Here is a 19,596-nt window from a genome sequence, read left to right as displayed (position 1 = left end):
ACCCCCAGCAAGCCCCTGAAAACCAGTTAAAAATATTTTGGATAAGTTTTACTCAAAATATCTTTAAAGCCTGACATTATAAAAGAGAATGAGAAAGGCAGATATGGATAGAAGGTCATACCCACTTGGGGAGAACTGGTAAAATCTTACCAAAATGTCAAATGAGATTGCCTGTTCCTAGGGAGATATTTCATAGGGAAGAGTGAGGTAGTGGAGATTATGAATTAGTGAATTATTTGGGCAGGATAAAAAAAGTCATTGTGTACATTTGATTACATAGTCTTCAGTTTCATTCCATAGGATAGCAGAAGGTTGAGAAAGAAGTTGTTTTGCATTGAAAAGGAATCTGCTTTTGGGAGTCTATAAGTAGGAACAGCCAGAATATAAGCCACTGAGTCACATTCTTAGGGGAAGTTTAGGGACAAAATAATTATAATGAAATTAGCTGCTGTTTAGACATCTCTGGAAGGCATTTTTTGAATAAGGAAAAGCAGCAGCCCTGGTTCCTGTTTTTCCTTTTAACCAGAGAGAAATCTGATCAGTATCAGTTTAGAAGAAAACCATTTTGCAGGTGAAAGGAGATACCCTTTCCTTTTGGGTCCAGGAAATGCAGGTATGAAACATATGCTTCAAAAGGAATAAGAAAGTAGAGACTGAGATGTTCACCACCCACTCAAATGAAGGGCAGAACAGAGGTGGTTAAGGCTCCAGTTGTTAGCTGTTAGTTTTGTTTTCATAGGAAAAAGGATTATTAAAGGAATTAATCTCTTAATGTATTGTAAAGGCGTGTAGTATTTCTGTGAAACGCCTGTTAAATAGAGTGTGTTCTCTTTGAACACACTTCTGTGTTAGGGTTAAGAGATCAGAATTTCCATAATCATTTCGAGACATATTGATGCCAAGGCATGCTTATGTTCTTAGAGTTTTTCTTAATGTTTTCTGGGGTCATAGGTGTCTTTAAGATTCTGAGAAAATTTATTGTGCAGCTTCCCATAACTATGCCTAAACACAAGATTTTACAATATTTGAGGGTCTTCAAGATTCCTTGAAGCCTACCCTTTGGACCCAAGCTTGGGGTACTTGTGCTAACACTCAATAATGGCTCTAACATTAAAATTTAAGTTCTAGATTTGATCTGTCGTGTATACTGCTCTATCCCCAGTGCTTAGAACAGTGCCTGGTTCATAATCAACACTCAATAAATATTTGTTGAATGAAGAAATCAATGACAAAAGGAGCATTTTATTTTTTTAGTATGTGGCAAGCGTGAATTTTTTTGGTTACTTATATTTTATCAGTTCTTTACTAGCCGTGTGACCTTCATGGCTACATTTACTTCTACTGAAAGGAACAGACACCCACATAAGCGAAATAGAAGCTGGCTGGTTTGTATTGCTGGGAAGTTCAAGGGAGGGATCTGGCTTTAGGTACAACTGGAACCAAGGGCTCCATTGATGACACCAGGATTTTGCCTCTCTTTCTTGACTTCTCTCCTTCTTGTAGGCTTTGTTCTCTGGCAGATTTTTTCCCAGCCATGGTGGGGAAGAATGGTTTCTAGGCCTATAATTTTCCTCTTGATGCTTGATCTTAGAAGGAAGTGGAACCTGTGTGGCATATCTGCTTCTCGAAAAGCACTTTGGCCCTGCTTGGGTTAAGTACTTGCTCCTTTGGATCAAGAGCTGTGTCTGGGGGTAATGGGAGAGAAAGAAGCCAGCTTAGGTCTCATACCTTTCCTTGGGTGGTGGAGGAATTCTGTTGATTCTTCATGCCATGTTAAGAGTTGTACCTGGGAAAGAGAAGTCTCTGAAAGGGAAAGAAAAAGACTAAACTGTAACTGATATCCATGGCTCCTTTCATGAATAGTTTAATTTGGTGTTGATATTATGGTCTTAAGATGTCGGCAGGTCCATTGAGTGTCACTTACCAGGCAGCTGGTTTTCTGCATGCTATCACCAAAGACACTTACATTCTGAAAGTAAAGACTATCTTTCTTGCAGAATTTTTAATAATTAGGAGAATAAATACCGACATCTGTACAAAAGAAAAAAACTAGGAGAGCATTATAGGAATCTTGTAAAACCTGTTATATAACACGGAGAGCTGCTGTCTTCAGACTACAGAGGCAATGATTTGGATTCCTCACATGTGACATTGTGTTCCAGCTTTGACTTCTCACCTGCCCTCTGATGCCTCCAGCAGGACATTGGCATGGACTGAACACATTGTACTTGGCTGGGTTCATAAGTGGAATCAGTGCAGGTTGATTTTGAGTGGGGAAGGAAATACTTTGCAATGTATGGGTATTGCTGAAATACTTTTCTATGTGTTTTATTACAGTGGAACATAGTATCAATGACCAAGATTTCAAATGACTACAATTTCAATTATTCTTTTTTTGACATCTATTTCATTTAACATGGATTTTCGAATAATGCATATATATGTATATATGTGTATATATATGTATATATTTATGTGTGTGTATATATATCTCCCTTCTTTTTAATTTTTTTGAGACCGTGTCTTGCTGTTACCCAGGCCCGAGTGCAGTGGTGCAATCTCGGCTCACTGTAACCTCCACCTGCCGGGTTCAAGTGATTCTCGGGCCTTAGCCTCCTGAATAGCTGAGATTACAGGTGCGCACCACCATGCCTGGCTGAATTTTGTATTTTTAATAGAGACGAGGTTTCACCATGTTGGCCAGGCTGGTCTAATAGTGCATATATATATATATTTCTTAAAGAGAAGAGGGATCTTTTCTTTGTATAATTATTGTGAAAGTTTGAGAATAACACCCTTAGGATGATTCAAATGCATTTAAATCTTTCACATGTATTTTGATAAATTGAGATGGTTGCAATGGGCCGGGCATGGTGGCTCATACCTGTAATCCCAGCACTTTGGGAGGCCGAGGCAAGAGGATTGCTTGAGCAAACGTGCTTGAGACCAGAGTGGGAAACGTGGTGAAACCCTGTCTCTACAAAAAGACAAGAATTACCCAGGCATGGTGGCAGGTGCCTGTAGTCCCAGCTGCTACCACTCAGTAGTTCCAGATCCTTATCCTGAAGTTCTTTTCATGTTTAGTAACAAAATGTGAACTTACCCAGAATATTCCCACACATTTATTCTTTTATTTCCCCTTAAGACATAGTGAAGGGATTCAACTAGAAGGTAGTGTGGTACTTGACACACAATGGGTGGTCAGCTATATTTGTTTAAAAAAGGATGAGTGAATGTAAATTAATGTTTAACAAACAGTATAGTGTCAGAGTAGAGGGTACCACAGTCTCTTTTTTTTTTTTCTTTTTTTTTTTTTTTTTTTTGAGACGGAGTCTCGCTCTGTCGCCCAGGCTGGAGTGCAGTGGCGTGATCTCGGCTCACTGCAAGCTCCGCCTCCCGGGTTCCCGCCATTCTCCTGCCTCAGCCTCCTGAGTAGCTGGGACTACAGGCGCCCACAACCGCGCCCAGCTAATTTTTTTTTTGTATTTTTAGTAGAGACGGGGTTTCACTGTGGTCTCGATCTCCTGACCTTGTGATCTGCCCGCCTCGGCCTCCCAAAGTGCTGGGATTACAGGCTTGAGCCACCGCGCCCGGCCTCTTGTTTTTTTTTTCCAAGGCTTTTTCTATGTCTTGATTTTTCCTATTAAAAATCATGTTTGAATAACATTTTCCACCAAGAAGTTGAGTCCATTCATATTTACTGAACTCAGTAAGTGAATATTCAGTGTTTACTCTGTGCCAGGCAGGGTCTAGTTTTTGGACTCTGAAGTACTTAACTGCACCATATTTATGGTCATTACTGTCTTGCCATATATAATTCCACTCCAAAATCAATATAACAGCTCTCAAAGAAAGAGCAACTGTTTGTATCTCCACTGAAATTTCCTGCTGTGCTCCCTAGTTGGGAGATTGATAGCTTTTGACAAACGTATTTATGGACCCTCACTTTTCTTACCTGGATTGCTCTGCTGGTTTCCAAAGCGGTCTTCCCACTTCTGTCTCTCTCTTCCCCACCAGTCTATCTATTCTCAACTCAGCAGCCAGAGGGATCTTTTTAGAAATAGGCCAGATCATGTTGACCTATCTGCGCTCGCAATGCTCCTGTCTCACTCAGAATGAAAACAAGAGTGTTTCCTATGACTTGGGAGGCCCTGCAGGTCTGGCCTTCCATTCCCTGATGGTTCAGATGTCCTTGCCAATCACCTCCTTCCTGGCTCCTGCCAGCCATATTGGCTTCTTTGCAGATCTTGGAACATGCTGAACGTGGTCTCACTGTAGAGTCATTGCCCTGGAAGGCAGTTCTCCTACATGTCTCCCTCACCTTCTTTAAGTCTTTTTACCATGTTTTTTTTTTTTTTTTTTAAATGGAGTTTCGTTCTTGTTGCCCTGGCTGGAGTGCAATGGCGTGATCTTAGCTTACTACAACTTCCACCTCCTGAGTTCAAGCAATTATCCTGCCTCAGCCTACCAAGTAGCTGGGATTACAGGCACCCGCCACCACGCCCGACTATTTTTTTTTTTTTGTATTTTTAGTAGAGACGGGGTTTCACTATGTTGGCCAGGCTGGTCTTGAACTCCTGACCTTGTGATCCACCTGCCTTGGCCTCCCAAATGCTGGGATTACAGGCGTGAGCCACGTGCCCAGCCAGTTTTACTGTGCTTCCTTTTTTCTATAGTGTTTATCCCTTAGCGCGCTATGTAATTTATTGATTTACTATGCATATTGCTTGTGATTTGTCTCCTCCCCACTCCCTCCTGCAAGAGTATTAGTTTTGTTTGCTCTTAGATCAATGCCTGGCACAAAGTAGCTGGTCAGTAAATATTTGCGGAATGAATGCATTTCTTTGTGAAGATATTTAAATTCATTTTTTTCTGAAATTACTGTCTTACTGGTGAACTTCTTTCAACAATTAAGCAGTAATAAATAATGATGATGAAAATGGCAATAGCCAATCATTTTTGAGTATGTACTTGGTGTCAGGTGTTGAATAAATAACATTAATAATGATGATAATGATGACTAACCTTTATTGTATATAACTTTGTACTGAACATTTTGCTTTATTAAATCAGTTAATTTTCAAATAAACCCTATGAGGTTAGTACTAGTATTATCTCAATTTTGTAGTTAGGCCAGAGAAATGACTTTTCCGACATTATAGATTTAGCATGGGACAGATAACAATTGTGATATTAGACTCTTAAATAGAAAAATATATTGTTAAATTTATATTTTCCCATTTTAGTCCTATTGGGTTAGAAACCAGTATGTCTCTTTAGGAGTTTTTATTTGTGGTGATGATCACTGTCTGAACGATTCGGGCTTAGAATTAGGGGTCTCTGGCATGGTATGGTAGTTTACGCCTGCAATCCCAGCACTTTGGGAGGCTGAGGTGGGTGGATCTCTTGAGCCCAGGAGTTCAAGACCAGCCTAGGCAACATGGCAAAACCCCATCTCTACTAAAAGTACAAAAATTAGCCAGGTGTGGTGGTGCATGCCTGTAGTCTCAACTAATAGGGAGGCTGAAGTGGGATGAGTGCTTGAACAGGGAGATCGAGGTTGTAGTGAGCCGAGATTGCAGCACTGCACTCCAGCCTGGGTGACAGAGTGAGACCTTGTCTCAAAATAAAAAATAAATAAAATAAATAAATTAGGAGTCTGTTGTATTTATAGATAAATTCATTATCTATTATTAATTATAAATTCTACTTTAAGAGTACTACTATTTCTGCCTCTAGGGGTTAGAAATAATATCCAGCCTATAAGCCAGGGAAATGATTTAATTTAATGCATACAGATGTAGCTCTTTTCAGCCATCTGACTTTTCTGCTTGTTTTTGTTTCCTTTTGATTTTCCCCTTGGTTGGCTCAGCTTTCAGAGGGCATGTGGGTTGCTTCATTATTTTCAGGTAAGGACTTATTCACTCCCTCCCAGAAAGAGAGGTCTCTGCACTTTAATTAAAATGCTTCAGAAGAAGGCGTATCTGTCATTCTAGCCACAATTAGTCCCTTGCCAGTAACTTGAATAAATCTGAGAATATTTTCTTTGTGTACAGAAATGTCTTAAAAGAGGGATTGTACGCCCATTGAGTCCATCCATACCAATTAAAGGTGTGAATTTGGAGTGACAACTGTATTTTTCTTCTAAAACCCACATTTATTCACATTTAGCCAATGTCAAATGTTGGAAGTTCTGTCTGAAGGAATTACCTGGGAATGGGAAGTCGTTTTGTTTTTTAGCTTTTTCCTTTTCTGGTAGTTTTCAGAAAGATTCTAGTTTTTAGTTGACTCAGAAACAACAGTCATCTGCTTGTAACTTTCACAAGGTAACTTAAAATTATTTCTTTATTTTTTATTTATATATAATAGTTGCACGTATTTTGAGAGTACATGTGATATTTTGTTACTTGTGTATAATGTGTAATGATCAGATTTACACCCTCAAGTTTCTGGTAGTATGAGTCTAGTTTCTCATGCTGTAATGACTCTGGGAATTGGTCTACAGTCGCCCGAGGTTTTTCTGGCCAGGGAAGTTCTCTTGCCAACTATTTCCTCCTAAGAATGTTTCTCTTTTATGTCTGATCAGTCAGGAAGTGGTAGTTGGTTCTCATGTTCATCTCTTTTTGAAGAAGGAGGCATGAAGAACAGGGAAGAGGCAGGTCCTTAGGCTACAGAACGAATCACTGACTGCATTGTAGTCTGAAGATTTCAAAGGAAAAAAATATTTTGGTTAACTGATGTTCTGTTCTCTGTAGGAGCTCTTACTAACTGGATTATTTTCAGAGGTCTCCTCTAGCCATCCACTTCTAGAATATGTAATTAAATGTTACTTTATGGTTTGCTGAGGGTATGAGCCAAGGACAAACAGCTATATCATTATTACATACTTGCTTCATCTTTCCTTCCTATAATCTTTCTTTCTTTCTGCTCTATCATCGCTTACCTCATTTTGTCTTCTGCAGTTTGTTTTCTTTACCTTTAAAATATCAATGGATTCATTTAACATTTTTTTTTTTTGCACTTACTATATGACAGTCACTGTGCTGGGTATTGAGGAGATAAAGATTAAAAATATACTGTGCTGTCCCCAAGGAGCTCATTGTTTATTGGAGACATGTAGTTAGAGGTATCATACAATAAGATAACAGCTTGAACTATAATACAATAAGATAACAGCATGTCAAATATGGTGGGATCCTAGGAGACCCTAAGCCCCTGGAGGATGGGTGAGCGTGGGGGTTTTTAGTTAAACATAAGTTCAGTGTAAGCCAAGAAAATAATAGTTTTTTAAAAGCCAAACCTGTAAATTTAGGCTATATTTTAGAAATAGAATGGAGATATGAAAACCATATGATGAAAACAGTTAAGGAAACTGGCATGTTAATATTCCATATATGCTCAAAAAGAATATATTTTCTATTTTATGTGCGTCCATTAGATCAGGCTTGTTGATTATAAGTTTCAAAGCTTATATCCTTACAAATTTTGTCAGTTTGCTCTATCAGTAATTAAGAAGTGTGTTGAAATCTCCCAGTAAGATAGTGTATTGTTAATTTCTCCCTGTAGTTTTGTAAATTATGTTTATTTTGAGGCTGTTGCATATACATTTAGAATTTGTGTATCTTCTTAAAGCAGTGAAACACTTCTCATGATGTAATGGCTCTCTTTATTCTGAATAAAGCTTTTTTCTTTTTTTGATTTTTCTGATCTATAGATATCTATCTCTGTCTATCTAGATAGATATATATATCTCCTCTGCAGTTTGTTGAGAAACATTTCTAGGAGGAAATAGTTGGATATATATATAAATTTAAAGAGACAGAGTCTCACTACGTGGCCCAGGCTGGTCTTGAACTTCTGAGCTCAAATGCTCCTCCTGTCTCAGCCTTGCAAAGTGCTAGCATTACAGGCATGAGCCACCATGCCTGGCCTATTTGTCTGATATTATCACTGCTACTATACTTTTCTTTTTAAAAAATTATTTTTATTTTTTTTAGAGACAAGGTCTTGCTCTGTTGCCCAGGCTGGAGTGCAGTGACATGATCATAGCTCATTATAGCCTCCACTTCCCAGGCTCAAGTGATCCGCCTCAGCCTTCAAGTAGCTGAGACCACAGGTGCATGCAATACGCCAGGCTAATTTTTAAAATTTTTTTGTAGAGACAGGGTCTTGCTATGTTGCCCAGGCTGATCTTGAACTCCTTGCCTCAAGTGATCTTCTCATCTCACCTTCCCAAAGCACTGGGATTATAGGCATAAGCTACCACCCCTGGCCCATACCTTCCATTGGCTAGTATTTTCCTGCTTTGTTTTGTTCTGTCCTTATATTCTAGGTATGACTCTTGTAAATAGCCTATGGCTGGATTTTTTCATCCAACTACAAAATCTAGCTTGTTTTTTTAACATGAGGTATTTTTATTTTGTTAAATCCTTACAACAGTTTCATTTTGCAGATGAGAAAGCTGAGGCCCAGAGTTTAAACAATTTGTCCAAAATTATACAGTGAGTAACTGGCAAAGAGCTGGGATCTGCAGTCTGACTTCTGGCACATGTACAACCAATACCAGAGTTTATTATCTCTATTGTCCAGAGGAAAAAAACTAGGGGTATCTTAAAATCTCTTGACATCTCTAGTTAGTACCTGATAACTGAGGGAGAGGTTAGGGCCTGAGAACCAATGATACAAAGACCCAGAGGGATCTATTTTAATTCTTCTTCATTTGAGTAGAGAGAGAGAGAGACAGGCATTCTCCAAAGCAAATCCAACCCTAGCGTGACGTCAAGGAAGGTAGCAGTAGGTGGTATGGTCAGCATCTTGGTTCCAGGCATCATGCCAATCATATCATATCTCTCATCATCCTTATGGAGGAACCGAAGCCCAGAGAGGTGAAATGACGAGGGCAGTCCTGATGCAAATTTTCCTTCTGGATCCTGTTGTTCAAGGTACGCATCTCCCATGCTGAAGGTTAAATGGAGGTCATTTGCCAACACATTTTGGGGGTTGGTTCTCTGTGCCACGTTTCCAGCCAGTCCCAGGTTGGAATGTTCTGGGCATAAAATATCCCTTAAGTGGCCATCCCTGATGCAGTGTCCACGTCCATGCCTTGGTCAGTGGCTACGTTGCCCAACCGCATGGCAGTGGGAGACTGGGACAGGACCTCCTGGGCCAGTGCTTGCCCCCAGTGGTAGGCGACATCACCCTCCTTGTTTTGGGCCACAGCGTGATTCACCAGCCCCAGTGCCCACTCAGTTGTCAGCCTGTGAAGATGAGCTCCTTCACCAGGGTCACCCCCAGGCAGCGTGGCAGCCTCTGAGTGCCTCCTGTCCCTGGGAGGAGCCCTCGAGTGGTCTCTCAATCAGTCCTGTGACTTTCGAGGAAGCTGCCACTTGGAGGTCGCAGGCCAGGGCAAGCTCCAGGCCTCCACCCAAGGCGAACCCATCCATAGCCACAATGGCTATGGATGCTAACTATATATGTGTGATAACCTTCTCATCTAATGCTTTATATATCTTAAACTTCTTTCATATTTTCTCTATCCTTGTTGTCCTCTGCTTCATTCCAAGTAATTATTAAAACCTTTCTTCTAACATATTAATTAGCTGTGTCTGATTTACTGTCTTCAATCCACCTGCTTATTCAATAATTATTTTTCATTCCTAGGAATTCTTTACTAAATCTATCTGGCCATATTTTTTAAGGCGATGGGGTCTTGCTATGTCACCCAGGCTCAACTCAAACTCCTGGGCTCAAGCAATTCCCCTGCCTCAACCTCCCAGGTAGCTGAGACTACAGGGGTGTACCACCATGCCAAGCTATCTGACCATTTTTGATGTGTTCTTCCTCCTTGCCCTTTTTATAAAATTTATCTTCCATTTCTTCAAACATTTCATAATAGTTATTTTATATTTTTTTAGTTGATAATTACAATATTTGTTATTGTTTTTGGTGACTCATGCATAGTAACTTGTTTCCTTGTCTTATTAGTAATTTTAAAAATATTTGAGTTCATATTTCTTTGAATTTAATCTGTAGTATATCAAGTATAAAATTTTTTTTGGTCTTTTTTTCTGAACGGAAAGTTTTTTCTTGATCACAACTGTAAATTCTGGACAAAATGTAAAAAACAACTATGTGTAGGTCACCGAGAGTGACCAAAAGCAGACAGAAACCTGGGGTGGTGGAGGTGTCTGTACTTGGAAGAAGAGAGTGAAACTAGGTGGGTTTCTGATTTTTATGGCCCTTTTTCCCCCGAGAGCACCTGCAAATTGGTGTCAACCAGGTGGTGAAAACTCAGATAGGAATGACAGTGTGGTGGTGGTAAAGATCTGGACTTGAACTTGTCTAGTGAGTCACTTTTACTAGCACCAATGATTTTCTGGCTCTTTGCAGGTGGTTGAGAACTGGTAGTAGTTAAGGTCAGCTCAGCCACCACTAAATAATTGACCTCAACTGGTAGAGATGCCTGTTCATATTCTGAGAAAGGTACTTTGCAGATGCTTTGACTTTCATGAGAACTGTAATGGACAAGCTAGGACAAAATGCTTCACAAACTGACTTACAGTAACACTGGGTTCAAAGAGGTTGAGGAGGCAGGGTCAAGAGGATCAAGAAAAGGAAGTTATTAGATGGAGAAAGAGAAGCCCAGAAGAAAAAGTTATGATTATTTTTCTTTGGCTGGATTAGGACTGTAAGCTTTCAAAATATACAGGCAAATCCTCTCTGAAATCATTGTCAGATAGATGTGTTTCTCTTTGAAAGGTTGTATGTAACTTTTTAAGTTGCTTTTCCCCATAGTTTCAAAAGTACTGATACTCTGAAGATAATCGCTTCACAAGATGATGGCTTCTTGCAGTGCTTTTTTTTTTTTTTTTTTTAAATTATTAAGACGAAGTCTCGCTCTGTCGCCCAGGCTGGAGTGCAGTGGCAAAGCGATCTCAGCTCACTGCAAGCTCCGCCTGCCGGGTTCCCGCCATTCTCCCGCCTCAGACTCCTGAGTAACTGAGACTACAGGTGTCCACCACCGCGCCCAGCCAATTTTTTGTATTTTTAGTAGAGACGGAGTTTCACCGTGGTCTCGATCTCTTGACCTCGTGATCCGCCTGCCTCGGCCTCCCAAAGTGCTGGGATTACAGGTGTGAGCCACCACGTCCGGCCCTGCAGTGCTTTATAAAAAGATTAATATGTCAGAAACAGCATTCTCTTTGTAGTCATGTGATACCCATATTTTAAAAAGGTAGTTAATAGTTCAATCATTTGGTCAGAGTGATAGCATTCATCAAAAAAAATTTGAATTTATGGATTCATCCAGTATTTTTAGTAGTACTTCAAAGTTTAGTGTTTATGCTGTAATTTATGTGTGGGTATAGATTAATTATGTCTTTCATGGAAAAATAAGTGGGAATATTTTGAATACCTAAGAGCAAGCACAATTCTAACTCTGAGTGAAACCAGTTTTAGAAATATTGGCAGCAACAAACCTATGCTTGATTGAAAAACTTATATATGGAATTAAACATACTTTTAATGTTTAAGCCAAAGTATGTGTTAGTCAAGAACATTATTGAAATTAGACATGTCTTAAAAGAGGAGATAATGCTAAATTTGTTTGTTTAATTTTAAAAACCATTGAAAACCACACATTTCAAGTGGCAAACAAACGTGCACTTAACTCCTCTTGTCATCATAGACAGGCAAAATATGAGCGTAGCTGTGAGTGAATGTGGCATGTTATATCTGTTTTGCATTTATAAGTTAGAAACATTTTGGCAGAAAGTTTTGCAATGAAATTACTTGCTTCTTAGCATGATTTGAATTATTTATGGTCTTGTACAGGAGAGTCCATAGGACCTCCTATATAAGGAGATGTAAGGTGGGAAACTGGACATTTGTAGAACCTTGCATTTCTTAAGTTATTCTGGATTATGAGAAAAATTAATTACCATACAAACATGAATTAACATCCTTGGGATCGACTTCTTATTTGGGCAACTTGAGTGTTGGCTAAATTAAAAAATATACATATTACTAAATGGCAAGATACTACATTTTAAAAATAATGTGTTCTAAGACGATGGTGAATGAATGGAACAAAACCACTTAGTGCTAGTATTTAGCTTGTAATGATAAAATAATTTGTAAGCTTCTAAAAAATAGATGCTAAACACTTAAACTTTCAAACTACAGTGTATAAATTATGATACATGTCAGAGGGCGCTAGTGAAGGATGATAAGCCAACTCTAGTCACAAAACAGGAGAAGAGAAACAAGAAACCACAGAAATATGAGGAACTTGTGGGAACACAGCTGCCCCATTTAAAAAATGCGGCACAGTGAGGTTCAGTAACTAGCATAAACACAGCTGGTCAAGGATGAGAAGTCAGGTTTTTTTCTTCTCTTCTACTGCTGCTTCTAAATGCAGGTGAAGGAGGGAGTTGAATGACGTGCCAGAGTTGTGGGGGGCCTGTGGTAGATTGGTGGGGTGGAGGGATAGTTTAGGTGAGAAGCCAGAAGATTGCAGCTGAGGGAGAAATTCATGTAGTCAAGCAGAGTGAAAATCCCAGTGTTGGGGGATCAAGTTATTTGTGATAAAGTTCTGAAAGTTCTTTTAAAGACAATTCTGCTGGGCACAGGGGCTCACGCCTATAATCCCAGCACTTTGGGAGGCCGAGGTGGGCGGATCACCTGAGGTCAGGAGTTCGAGACCAGCCTGACCAATCTCTACTAAAAATACAAAAATTTTCCGGGCACGGTGGCGTGCGCCTGTAATCCCAGCTACTTGGGAGCGTGAGACAGGAGAGTCACGTGAACCTGGGAGGCAGAGGTTGCAGTGAGCCGAGATCCCGTCGTTGCACTTCAGCCTGGGCAACAAAAGCAAAACTCCATCTCAAAATAAAAATAAAAATAAAAATAAAAATAAAAATAATTCCATGATGCTTATGAACCTGGTCACATCTTAACCGCCTCTCTAGTAAAAGCTTTTAGTAATGTCCGTTGTGGATGCCCCACCTTCTCTTTTTCCCCAAATTCATTTTATTTAAATGCATTTCAGAGCCATTTTGTTAGAAATGAACTATATCACTTAGTGGTAAATGGATCAGATATATGTGGTAAACAAACATCAGGAAAATAATATGCTGATTTTATAATGTATGCCAGATGGAAATAGCATTTATGGCTTCATCAGAGAAAAGATACAACTAATATTTTATCAGTTATGTGGCATTTTCTTTGTAGCTGTTGGAATAATGAGGGACTGGAGACAAAGGAATTACTTGCTTTCTTTCAGAAATCTATTTAAAAATCTGATAGCCATACATTTTATACATTAATTTTTTATACCCCGTGTGTATTCCTAAAACATATGCTGTTTAGTATAGCCTATATATGCATCTATACAATGGAATTATATAACATTTATTATTTTTGGACTTGAGTTTTTTAAAGCTCAACTTCATGTTTTTGAGATTTTTAGTGTCATTGCATGCAGTACAATTTATTAATTTTTTTGGTAGTTATCTATTGTATGAAATTATTCATTTAGTCATACCTTTTTTTTTTTTTTTTTTTTTTGAGACGGAGTCTCTGTCGCCCAGGCTGGAGGGCAGTGGTGCGATCTCAGCCCACTGCAACCTCCACCTCCCTGGTTCGAGCAATTCCCCTGTCTCCGCCTTCTGAGTAGCTGGGATTACAGGTGCAGGCCACCAAGCCCAGCTAATTTTTTTTTTTGTATTTTTAGTAGAGACAGGGTCTCACCATGTTGGCCAGACTGGTTTTGAACTCCTGACCTCAGGCAATCCGCCCGCCTCAGCCTTCCAAAGTGCTGGGATTACAGGTGTGAGCTACCACGCCCGACCTAGTCATAACTTCTTTATCCATGTTACTATTGATGAAAATTGTGTTTTTTTCAGTTGTTGCTATCATAAACAGTTTTGCCTCGAACACTCTTGTTCATACATGTCTTCAGATGCAAGTTTGTAAGATTTCTGTAGAGCATATATGTGTCTAGAAATACAAATGGTGAATAGAAGGGCAAGCACATGTTCAACTTTTAAATGTCACATTTTTTCCAAAGTACTTTTTCTAATTTCTACTCCCTATGGCAGTGAATGAAAATTTGCATTCATCCAAAACCTTACTAACATTTAAATTTTTTCCTACCTTACTTTTTACCAATTTGTTGGATATGTAGTAAGATTTTAATTTGACTTAAATTTTTTTCTGATTACAAATGAAGTTGAACATTTTGTCAGACTTCTAAAAGATATTAGTGTTTCCTCAGGCTTGTTGATGAGTTATTTTGCATTTTTCTGTTTGGTTGTCTTTTTCTTATTGATTCTTAGGCATTCCTTATAAATTTCTGATACTAAACGTTTATAGCAAATGTCTTCTCCTAGTTTGTAACTTATGTGTTAAGGGATGCCGTTAGTATTTATGGCTTCTTTGTATGAATGAGAAAAAAGGCCTCTGTTGGCTGCACAGGCTGTTCTCTTGCACAAACATATGATTACTTCTGGGCAGATGCAGCTTGTGCCACGGTATATGGCTTCAACAGTGGAACATAGACCACATTTCAGAACTGATTTTGTGTACTGCCACCTTTTTTTTTTTTTTGAAACAGAGTCTCACTCTGTTGCTCAAGCTGGAGTGCAGTGGCCGTGATCTGGGCTCACTGCAACCTCCGCCTCCTGGGTTCAAGCGATTCTCCCACCTCAGTCTCCAGAGTAGCTGGGATTACAGGTGCGCGCCACCATGCCCTGCTAATTTTTGTATTTTTTGTAGTGATGGGGTTTCGCCATATTGACCATGCTGGTCTCGAACTCCTGACCTCAGGTGATCTGCCCACCTCAGCCTCCCAAAGTGCTGGGATTAGAGGCCTGAGCCTCTGTGCCCGGATGCTACCACCTTTTTTATAATATGCTTGTACAAATGAACAAGCATAGCAGTGGCCTTGTGAGTCTTCTGTCTCTTTATATTGTCCTTGGGTGGATGGAAGTCTTACTTTTAATGTAGACAAACTTACTGGTCTTTTACATTTTATCCTTTTTATTTAGTCTGGCTTAAATAATTTTTTCTACTCTCCTGTTCATAAATATCATCATCCATGTATTCTAAATGTTTTATAGCTTTACTTATCACATTTGAGACTTTAATTCATGTGGTATTAACTTTTTATGTGAAGAAGGGATTGTGTCATTTTTCCCCAAATAGACAACTAATTATCCTAACATCATTTAATAGTTCATCCTTTCCTTACCTTAATGTGTTTTGGTGTTGAGTTTCTAGATATGGCACAAATCAGGAAGGCATTATGCAAATTAATGATGTTTATAAAATACTTGAGTATACAATTGTGCTTTCTAATTTTAGATACTATAAAAATGGAATTACGGAATTATGAGATGTTAAAGCTGGAATAGACATCAATGAAAGTCAGTTAGCATTTCAGTAAAAAATATTGGAGTGTCTACTACATCTCCATTATTGTAACATGCATGTATACTTGGAAAGCAGAGTATGTGGATATATAAGAGAATACAAGTTCAGCTGGGTAGAACAGAAGGAGGGAGCCAAGTCTTTGGTCTTGTAGATCTGGGTCCAAATCTTAGCTTTGCTCATGAGCTGTCATCTCCACCATTATCATCTGATCTCTCTAATCTGCAAGAGAAAATATTTTGCAAAATTGTTTTGAAATTAGTAATTATGTTTATAAACATATAGAGCAGTACTTGGCATGCAGTTAGTGATTGATAGATTATAGTTGTTATTTGGTTGGGAAGATAAGACTAATGTGTATGTCATACTTATATCTTGTAAACTAGAAGATACTCTAAAATTGCTATGAGATTTCAGAGAAGATTCTCCCATCAGGGGGAATATAGCTTCAATGAAGAAATGAAACTTGAAGATGTGTTCAAAGGATGGATTTCAGGTAATTTCTGTAGATTGAAGCCAGGTTGGAAGGATGGATTTCAGTTATGTTTCTGGACATGGACAGCAGTAGAGTGTCTTTTTTTGTTTTTGAGACAGAATCTCGCTCCATCGCCCAGGCTGGAGTGCAGTGGCACCATCTCCGCTCACTGCAAGCTCCGCCTCCTGGATTCGCGCCATTCTCCTGCCTCAGCCTCCCCAGTAGCTGCGACTACAGGCGCCCGCCACCACGCCCGGCTAATTTTTTGTATTTTTAGTAGAGATGGGGTTTCACCGGGTTAGCCAGGATGGTCTCGATCTCCTGACTTCGTGATCCGCCTGCCTCGGCCTCCCAGAGTGCTGGGATTACAGGCGTGAGCCACCGCGCCCGGCCAGCAGAGTGTCTTAAACAACAGAAACCTAGAAATCAGATAAGAAAGCAATGCATTTTCTCTTGACTGTTGGCATTTGTGAAAATAATTAATAGTGTACTTTATTTTTAACAAGGTATCAGTGGACTTGAATTTAATGCATAAACATAGCTTTTTCATGTAGATATTATACTTCTCACAGAATTTTTAAGACTCTTGTTATGTCCAGTTAAAATTCCATTCACATTTACAAAATTCATACTTATGTATAAAATCAAAGTAGCTATTAAATTTTCCTTATACTTTCGAAGATCTAATCGTTGAGTGATTTTTTGTTGTAAGTAAATTTGAACAAATAATTTACAGTTATGACCATATGAAGAGAAAAATAGGTAGAAAAAACAATGGGTTTTATGTTAGATGAGTTTTAGTGAAAAATTGAGAATTTTAGGCTAGTGCTATAAATCACTAGTTAGTTCTAAGAAAAATAAATGTAGCCCATTAAGATGTGCACTGAGGGATTGGATTGAAAGATGCTACCTGAGATATTGTTTTTTAGAGCAGGCTCTTTTGGCCTTTTTCAGGATATGACATTTTTGATAATTTTCTGGGACATACCTACATAGGGAATATTTCCAAATCTCTCTTCCGTCTCCTATTAGTCAACCGTTTATTGCTTCTAGTTATTTTATTGTTTATGTTAACTATCAAAAATAGCATCACTGATTTTAAATGTCACTTTAATCATCAATTAATTATTTAGCACCATCTATATTTTAAGCATAATGCTTAAAGATAGCCCTATAATGGTGAGTAAGACAGAAATGGGCTGACTCTCTTGGAGCTTATAATGATGTTGCATATATATATATATGTGTGTGTGTGTGTGTGTGTGTATATATGTATATATGAAATTATAAAGTTATACTGGACTGTGATACAGTCTATTGGTAGAGGATGGCCTAGAGTATTGTAGGAGTGCAGAGCAGATCCTCCTACTCCATTTAAAGAGCGTTAGAGAGCTTTTTAAAACACACAGTCCTTGTCCCCAGAAAGTTTTATTCTAATAGGTCTGGACAAAGGAAAGATTTTTTTTGGTTATCCTTACTATTTTTAACTCCCCAAATGATTCAGCCAAATTTGGGGAACATTGATCATGAGTGGTTAAAATGGACAAAATCATGACATGGTCTAAATGAGTTAACTAGGGATGGAATAGATCAATGTTTTTCAGATGATTTTCTTCTCATGGACCAAAGGTCAGTCTTTATATTTATCCCTGTTTGGTTGTAAATTCTGGTCCTTAGGTTATAAAAGTTAACTGCCCTACTGGTGGGTGGGAGAACCTGGCTTATCAGTGGTACACATGTAAAGGACCTGGAATTATTGTTTACTATAAACCCAATGAAAGTCAGAGGGGAACCTTAACTGCCACAGGAGCTACTAAAATTGTAGGATGCATTTCTGTAAGTTTAGTATCAGAAAGAAGGAGGTAATAGTCCTCTGTACTCTGCCCTTGTTGGGGCGCATCTAGACTCATGTGGATAGTCTCTAGGATCACAGGTGAGGGGATGCTGGCACTTGGGGTGTATGAAGGATGTTGAACTCCTGGTAAATATCCACATGGGGAAGGACTGGAGAGAAATCAGTTTGCTCATCTCAGAAAAAGAAAACTTAGTCTATATAGTTCCAGAAGAAAGAACTGGGAACAGACAGGGAGAGTTAGTTGGGAAGCCGACATCATTTATTCACTGACTCATTTATTTATTTAACAAATATATATTTAGTATCTATTGCACTTCATTCTAGTAGATGCCAAGGATATAATGATAAACAAGATGGATTCAATCTCTGACTTCATGGAGCTTAAAATTTATTGGAAGACTCAAGACAGTTAGGCAAGTAGATAGAAGAAAATGGGATAAGTACTGGGAAAGATAAGGTACTATTTCACCTCCATATAAAACACATTTCTAATATTAGTGCTGTCAGAATGATGGTAAATGGTAAATACATTGGCCTTGGAAGTATTCAAGAAGAGGCTGTTGGGGATATTGTAGAAGTTGTTCTAGGATTTTGGCATTAAAAGTCAAAAAGGATTCCAACTACCATTAAAATCCTGTTTGACTTTTAATGCCAGTGTCATGTATGTCTTGTAACAGATTTAGACTCCTTGCTTCTTCGTGTCCTTTCCTTCCTTCCATTCTCTTCAAATTCAGTTCCAATTCTTTGAGTCTTCAGGATGAAATGACTGCCTTTGTGATTTTCACAGACGTTTTTGTGTAAGGAATAGGACCAATTTTTAGAACTGAAGTCATTCTTAGTTATTATGCTTTTATCTGGGCTATCAGATAATTGAGGATAGATATTAGCGTTCACATAAATACACTGCCATCTGATTTATAGCTTCAGTTCCCATTCTTCTTGATGGCTGGTCCACACAGGCAGGGACTCAGTGACATTCATAGGAGTCTGTGTTTTTGTGGGAATGCACAGGTACAAGGAATGAATAGAATGTCAGTGTCATTTGTAATTTTTACATTATCAAATTTTTATGTGCTCTAAATAAGACCGTTTTGACCATTGTATTCGAATTCTTAACATGTCTTGACCAATTAGAAAAGCCAACCTTTCCCTCACAGCCCTTTTATTTACATCTTATGTTGTAATATTCTCAGAACTATTGGAGCCTTTCAGATTCAATGTTACAGGCTGAAGTTGGACATTGTGGAAGTTTGGGTTTGCTTTCTCTTGACCCAATGTGACTTCCTGTTTCTAATAAATCAGTTTTTAGAGACTCTTAAAAGGAATTTCTTGCATGCCTGGCAGCTCTTGTAAAACCACATTTTAGTAAACCAGTGTGAATGAAGGATATATTAAAAAAATCAAAGAACTGTATTTCTTGACCAAATCAGCATATTGTTTTATGGAAATTGAATCCCACAGAAAAATCTGTTGATTTAGGAAGTGTCTGCTTCCAGTAACTAGATAAACTAGGAACCAAAAGTTTCATTTTGATTAAGTCAGTCATCCTAGTTCAACTCCTATGGTGGAGTTGATGCATGCTAGTGAGTCTGGTTAATACTTCTTCTTCTTCTTTTTTTTTCTTTTTTAAACTACCAGGTTGCAATTTGGACATCTCCCTTTAAATGATTCATATACATGTAATTAATTAACATGCATTCTCACAATATTCTGGCGAAAAACCTGGGTATTCACATCACGTAACCGATGGAGAAATGAACGTTAGTGAGTCTGGTGTTAACAGATCTTTCTCTTTGAGCAAGAGATTCATGTCTCTTGGCTCTCAGTTCAGAGA

At 38.6% G+C, this 19,596-nt stretch overlaps 1 protein-coding gene across 2 annotated transcripts in view; it reads left to right on the top strand.

The window, feature by feature from the left end:
* ITPR2 (inositol 1,4,5-trisphosphate receptor type 2) overlaps positions 1-19,596 on the top strand; it is a 495,598-nt gene that overhangs the window by 23,095 nt on the left and 452,907 nt on the right. The window lies entirely within an intron of this gene.

This window comes from Macaca mulatta, chromosome 11 (genome assembly GCF_049350105.2).
Source record: "Macaca mulatta isolate MMU2019108-1 chromosome 11, T2T-MMU8v2.0, whole genome shotgun sequence".
NCBI classification, from domain to species: Eukaryota; Metazoa; Chordata; class Mammalia; order Primates; family Cercopithecidae; genus Macaca; species Macaca mulatta.
Note: the sequence above shows the minus strand (reverse complement) of the source record. Positions and strands in the feature narration are given on the sequence as shown.